The sequence below is a fragment of the Lolium rigidum genome, chromosome 4, assembly GCF_022539505.1.
Source record: "Lolium rigidum isolate FL_2022 chromosome 4, APGP_CSIRO_Lrig_0.1, whole genome shotgun sequence".
Classification (NCBI taxonomy): domain Eukaryota; kingdom Viridiplantae; phylum Streptophyta; class Magnoliopsida; order Poales; family Poaceae; genus Lolium; species Lolium rigidum.
In genome coordinates this window covers 175,531,340-175,539,157 of record NC_061511.1, presented here as the reverse complement: position 1 = coordinate 175,539,157, position 7,818 = coordinate 175,531,340, and positions in this window count along the sequence as shown.

Below are 7,818 nucleotides of genomic sequence, written 5' to 3'. Positions count from 1 at the left end.
CGCCAGAGCGAGAGAGAGAGAGATTAGGGTTTCGCGTGCGAGGAGAGGGGAGTGCGTCTGAGTCCGACCGAGCCGGTTGGGGCGGCTCGGGTTTGACTCAACCCTTTGGGCCACCTGACAGGTGGGGCCCAAGGGTATTTTAGGTATTTCATAATTCAATAAGAACATAAAACATTAAAAATTCAATAGAAAATTGATAAAAGCTCTTAAAAATAAATTAAAAATATGAAAAAGGATCAGCATAAAATTCTCTATTTAAATAAAATATCAAAGAGAAACTTTGAAGACAATTAAGAATAAGTCCTATTTTGAGGATTTAAATAATGATTTAAAACACACATATTATTTTCAATAATGAAAATAGTCCATTAATGCAAATTGGACTTTCAAAACACCTTGACAATATTTCAAGGTTGTATTTACCCTAAACAGAGTATCTCCAAATCCATCTTAGTACTAACCTCTCAGAAAATAACAACGACATCGGAAGGGGGGAACAAACCCTAAAAACGGAATCATGCATAATTGCTTCTTTAACCATTGCCCTTATTGGACAATGATGCTATTTTTCAGAACCAGAGGACAAGGGTCAGTCCACACCTTCCAAGCTGCAAAACTTTGCGGTGTTCGAGCAAGTTCATCACTTGCTCATGTCATTTGAGTATTTCTATCAAATTACTTGCAAAGTATTATGGTTATCACTATTGCATAAAAACCAAAACCACTACTTTCATAACTATGAATATGACTATGTGGTGGGCAATGGAACCATGGATTGTGTTGATATGGTGGAGGTTCCATTGCACGGGTTTATATCCATCTAGGATTAAACAACAAATGTCGCCAGTGATTCTTGTGCCGTAATACCCGTGTTAACCATAAGATCCGGAGTGGGACGGAGTAGTCAAAAGTGTTTCCACCTCTCGTTCATCAACGGATGCGCTTTACCGTAGACACTTGTATCCGTCGGGGCAAGCGGTTGGTGCGGGAGGCCTTAAGTCCCCACGGCATAGTCCGTAGACACTTGTCGCTCGAAGTGCAAGCGGTTGGCTGGGAAGCCTTAAGTCCCCACGGTATTGCGGTCTATGATGGGTTGCGGCTACCGGCGAAGGAGTTTGGTTCGATCCCAAGCGTCGTCGTGGTCGGGGTCCACCCGTGAGTGGGAATAATGGGACCGGCGAGGACCCAGGGTCGGGGCATGCAACAAAGGGTGGGTGTTCGAGGTAGCGGAGGAACATGATTGGCTAGACCTTATACCGGGCCTCACACCGAAGGAAGTGTGGACGGGAAAGCTGCCCGGTTGGCACCAAGGTTAAGATCTCTTATGGGTAAAGCAACACACCTCCGCGAGTGTAAAGAAGCTGTCACTGTCACCCCTGTTCCGGGATTGAGGAACTGCGAACGCGGCCGGAAAGAAGCTCCATGAAGTTCTAGTAAACCGGTGAAGGCTGACGGACATAGCTCTTTGGAATAAAAGCAATCTTTTGAAGAAATGTTTACCAAAACTTGCATTGGTATTAGACTTTCTGGTCTAATATCGTAGCTAGTGCATTACACACCTCTTATCTATAATGAACTTGTTGAGTACGCTCGTACTCATACCACTCTTAAATCCCATGCTTAGATTGTCTGAATCGTGTGGAGGAGGACTACGACAACAATGAAGGAGCCGAGATCATCGGCTACGAAGAACCAGACCTCTCAGGAGGAGTTGAAGGCGTAGACTACCTCATCGTCTACGGATCCGGAGAGGCTTCCGGAGGAGAACAAGTCTAGGGATATCCGCTAGTAGTAGTAACCGAGCATCCTGAACTCTTAGTATTTAGCTGCTCGATGAAATAAATGTTTAGTTTAATGAAACTCTGGTATTGTAAGTTAAGTTGGGTTCGCCTCGAACCCAGGAGTATTCCTCTTAGGACCCAAGAGGAGCTCCAAGACGACATGTGTATGTTAATTGTAATAATATGTGAATGAGTTATGGACCCTGCTATGTTCTGTTGTACTACTCTGAGGGATGTAATATTTGCGGAATGGTACTTCGTGAATGTTATATCAACGACTGGCATACTACAACATGCAGTGGTATGCAGGGTCACCACAATAGGCGAGATCCCCCCAACTTGTAGTAGAGTTATGGTTGTCCGTGATGTTGGTCGGCGAGTTTACCTCGCTTGATGAGCCGATAGAGGATGTCGATGTTGTTGTTGGTGCTGAACTTGCAGCCGAGCTCGACCCGGACAAATCGGATCATATATGCGAGTTGTGCCCCTCGACCGAACGCGGAAGTTGAAACTTCTGATCGTCAGATTCATCCCCTAGTCAAGATTGTCGAAGACCGGGAGAAGGATGAGTGGGTGTGGAAGAAAGTCAATGGAGCCGAACCGGATCTAGCCATCGATGATTGTCAAGTTATTGCTTGGTGAAGCCGAAAAAGCATCTGAATCCATGAATCCAATGCCCACATTTCCCATAGACGGCGCCAATTGACTGGAGTTAACCTCAGCAATGTTCGTCCATATGGAATTAGGGTTTCGGGGAAAGAGGTGCATTGGTGGTTTCATGGGCTGGTCAGACAAACAAGGTAGTCCAACAATGCATTGATTGTAAGGCAAAGTCATCGTAATACTAGAACAAATTTAGGGTTACAACAATTGCTTCGATATCTCCCCCGTTGGCTCCTCCTAGCCTTTATATAGGAGGCTAGGTATCATAGTTCAGTTCGGGTCGGTTTACAAGTAATCATACAAGGCTATGTTTTGGTCGGCTCCTAGATGGGCCTTTTCTTATTCGACACACTTAGTTCCCGGGATTCGAATGCTTCCAGTCTTCTAGCTTCATGGGCTTCTTCCCATGGTATACCCATGTCAGCCGTGGTTTCAAGACTTTGGTCATGCTTTTGCATGGTTGTTACAAACATACTTTGTTGGGGTTTCGTTGATTACATCAATGGAACCAGGGATGGAAGATCCCGATTGATCTACAAAATGACATGGCTAGACCCGACCACCCTCGAACTTTGGGATTTGATATTGATCAACTGAATGGTTCAATTGGAGCGAAGGTAAAGGACTTACATGGTACTTCTTTAGCGGCAAAGTAACAACAAAATTGATTATGTAATCCATGCAGATATGACTGAAGCGATAGCTCCGCGGCAAGCTCTTTTACTTGCCATGGCACTGTGATGTGGTTCTGTCACTGTTAGTTCTAACAACATGGAGGTCATTGACGCGATGAAGGAGGGATGACACTCGCTAAGCCCTTCTGCTTCTCTCGTGTCATCTTCGAGCACTCTGTCCTCGGGAAGCAAACAAGGTTGCACATCAATTAGCTAGCTAGGCACGTAGAGCACCTACGAGTGCTTGGTTTGATACCCCTCCTCAATGTTTAGTTTAAATCCTTTTAGATGATATAACTCTCATTGCTAGCTGATAAAACTCGCTTGAAGTTTAAAGTAAAATAAAATAACATTAGCAGAATATACGCCGCCTCTTCCCTCCAAAACCTAGTAGCTGCAGCAAGTAGTGCAAAACAGAGGAGAACCACTGGATAGGTTTTATGTGGTAGATTGACTAAGTTGGATTCTGATATTGCAAGATCTAAGTTAAGAGGAGCCGACTCTATTGTACATGTGTGCCACTGCTTTATCTTTTGCTAGATTGCATGCATTGAAGGTCTAAACCTTTCTGCCGAGGTTGTTAGGGGAAGAGTTATAAGTGAGATTTTGAAACCGATACTCAAACCTAAGGCTGAAGTATACTCTGAATTCTTTTTATGCTAAGTACCGCCAGCTAGCACCTAGCAGCAATGCGTAGGTCAACAACACAAGCATGCAAGCAGTTTGATCGTAAGCAGTGCTCACCATTTATTGAATTGTACACGCATTCAACAATTGAGCTCACCATTTATTCAATTGTTAAGGTGGGGATCCTCCCCCCCCCCCTCGTGAAAGCTTCAATTTATCGATTCATGAGTAATTCTGTTCAAGTATCTGGTTCAATAATTAACCACCAGCAAATCAGACCTGCAACTTGAAATTTAGATCTTTCTGAATATTGCATTCATCGAGACATGTCTGCTATCTGGTCGCAGCTATGGTTAGCTGATGTATTGTGATCGTCTCGTCGCCCATCACATGGTACCATCGCACTGGCATTTTTTCTGAAGCTCCGCCACTGCCCAGCTATGTTACGTTGTTTTGTGTGATAGGTAAAACTTGGATGTAACAACTTTGGGTATGTCAGAAAACTATGAATCAGGTAAACATTGACATAAATCGACAGCCATACGGTCAAAGCTCGAACGAACTCTAAAATACAATGAAATTAAATGATATTCAGCTTCTTCCTAAGCGTGCTGACGGGGCAGCCCAGACTAACCTGATTTTTCAGGTCAATATCTTAATTCTACAGAATCCAATCCGAAAATTCTATGTTGGCAAACATCTGAATTATCAAGAAACTAAAACAAATTGATCTTAGACATTCGATAAGTCGGCAAGAGAACCTAATAGACATCTAATATGCAGTCTGATCTCTCCTTCATTCCAATAGGCACATTATGTCTCAGAGTTCACTTGAACAGGACTTATGTTTTGAAGTTGCTGCTACCTTTTTCTGTATTAAGCGCAAAAACAAAAATTATCACCGAGATATCTTACATAGTTGCATGGTTCCTGTCTAGCATAAATGTTTGGCCTTCAGGTAGTCGATAATGTAGACGTACCGGATCAGCTAAAGAGAGCGAAAGGAACATAATTCGATTCAAACCCTAGTATATTTTCACCACGGCATGGTGCACATGATTCAAGCGTCAAACTTCTGGTGTCGAGAGCAAGCACAAACGCTTCTGGATCGAACAAGCTCATCTTGGCGAGGATGTAAACGGTATGGTCATCATTCAGGCTAAGGGTGGGGCCACCGCTCATAAGTTTCTCCAATTTAAGCTTATTCTCCTCATTCACCATCTCAGGCAGGAGATGCCGGAAACCCGGGTCCGTGACCACTATGTCGGACGTGTCAAACGTGAGGCCCTCATTCCAAACATCTGAAGAGATGGGTCTGGTCCATATGGTAGCCATCCAACCTTCATCGTCCCGTCGCTTCACGTTGAAGGCGGGATCTCTGTGATACTTGAGCTCGACGAACTTGATTACACCATTGTATATAGTCATATCTCGATATGGCCGGATGTTGAACTCGTCAAACTTCCTGCGGAACTGATCGGGCACTGGCACTGGGACGAAGCTTATAGTAGGATTCTTATCCAACACATTGCATATAACAACCCCCGAGCAGAGATTAATCCAGCCTATCAGCCCATTTCCTGCATATACCACACTTGTGGTATCATTTACTACAAACTTATGCCTGGCATCTTCTGTTTCTTTCTCAGCAATGCATGCCACCTGAGAGCGCCAAGCTTTCCTGTCGGAGCGGTAGATATGCAGAGTGTAATGGTTGCGATCCTCAAGCATGAAGTAGTCTACATGGGGAAACACCACAGTATAGTCGTCGCTGCCATCGCAGATGGGCAAGACGGCAACCATATCCAGCTGATAATCAGTTGGGTAGGGCCTGGGGAGAAGGTGGATGGATGGAGAACCTGGCCCTGCCCTATAAATGAAATAGTCACTGTACGATGGGTGGATGTCGTCGCCAGAGAAGGGGATATCAAGAAGTGCCAAACCTCCTGCCGCACAGACGACACGAGGCCCTTCGGCCAAACGCTGGCTCCCAGTCAGGTCGTAGCAGCGAACGAAGCAGCGCGAGAGGGCCGGCGGATCACGGAATTGGAAGGACACCTCGACGGAGAGGCCCTGGCTACTCTCGGTTTTAACCAAGGAAAAAAATAGCGCGCTATAACAAAATAGCGTGGATCTAAAAATACGCTATTAGCATGCTATAGCGTGCTATTAACGCGAATAGCGCGCTATAGCGCCGAAATAGCATAGCGTCGGCTCTCCAGATATGCTATAGGATGCTATTAGCGTTGGAATAGCGCGCTATTTTTTTCCATGGTTTTAACAGAATTTGAGTACTGACATTCGCTGATACAACACTTGGGTTCTAAGAGGATCTCGGGACTGCGGAGACGCAGGGGAAGGAGGCCCGGCACGGCGGACTGGCGAGAGCGCTCTGACGAAGAAGACATGGATGTGAAGAGGACAGGCGGCTGAGGGTGGGGAAGCGGCAGCATGGTTCGTGGAGGCAGCACACGGTGAAACATGGTTGGGGGAGGTGGCGCAGGGCGAGAGGAAGAAGACATGGTTGGGGGAGGTGGCGCAGGGCGAGGGGAAGAAGACATGGTTGGGGGACGTGGCGCAGGGCCAGACAAAGAAGACATGGTTCGGGGCGACGCAGGGCGAGGTATGGGTGTGAAGGGGAAAGGCGGCGGAGGGCGTAACTGGAGGTCGGGCATCGCGGAAGAGGGATAGGGCGCCGACGCAGAAGACATGGTTCGGGGAGGGCGAAATATGGGTGTGACGAGGAAAGCCCACGGGGAATCGGGATTGGCCGCCGACGAAGAAGACATGGGTGAGAAGAAGAAGAAAGGCGGCGGAGGGTCTAACTTGGGGTCCGGCATCGGGGAAGACGGAGAGGGCGCCGACGAAGAAGACGGATCGGGGAGGCGGAAGAGATTGTGGGGAATTAGGGATTCGATGGCTTCCGAGTCCTTTTTCTTTTACGGCCAATCTGTGTACGATGCGGATTTAGTCATCGGACCAAAGTCGGATGTATTTGCCCTTTTCCTCGTGGCCCAATCTGCTTGCTGGATCAATGCCAGTTGTGTTTTAGTGTGCGATCTACATGGACAGCATGGATACGCCGGAGCAACCTAGTCCAGGCTAGGGTTTGAGCAACTCAGCGGCGATCTCATCTCCGACGAGGTTCTGATCCATGCCATCGTGCGATCTCTTCCTCCACACTCTCAGCTCGGGCTGATACAGGGGCTATCTCGCATAGCTGCCCGGCCTTGGAGGGCTTGGTAGGGTTTGTGTAGGCTGCAGATCGGTTTTGGTCGAGGATTCTAGGTGGCGATCTGATGGTGGCAGAGTCTTCAAGTTCGGGAAAGAAGGGGTTTGAGGTTGAGGAACTGCTCCGGAAACTAAAGCTGAGTGAGGGCGAGCAAGAGGGTGTTTTCCTGGCCAAGGAAGAGAGAAGCACTCTCTCGGAGGTGAAGTGGATGGCGGTGGCCAAGGTCCTGACGAGCAAGAGCTTCATCGCTGAATCCCTAAAGCAAACCTTGTTCGCCGCGTGGAATGCGGCGCGAGAGGTGTCTTTCACATCGATCGAGAAGAACTTGTTCGTGTTGCAATGCGGTGACTGATGACCCACAAGTATAGGGGGTGTATCGTAGTACTTTCGATAAATAAGAGTGTCAAACCCAACGAGGAGCAGAAGATGTTGACAAGCAGTTTCGATGAAGGATTCACTGTAAATGCTCACAGACAAGTATTTAGTGGGTTTTAGTATAGCAGATGAATAGTACAAGTAAGTAAAATGTGAGAGTAATAATTGCAGCGAGTGGCCCAATCCTTTTTAGCACAAAGGACAAGCCGGTTTGTTTACTTATAATGACCAAACGTTGTTGAGGACACACGGGAATTTAGTCTAGTGCTTTCGCTTCATATAGCTGATTAATCTTCATTGTTTTGATAAGTGTTGTGTGGGTGAACCTATGCTAATGCATCGCCCTTCCTAGGACTAATACATACTTGTGATTATACCCCTTGCAAGCATCCACAAATACAAGAAAGTAATTAAGATAAATCTAACCACAGCCTTAAACTCGAGATCCTGCTATCCCTCATGCATC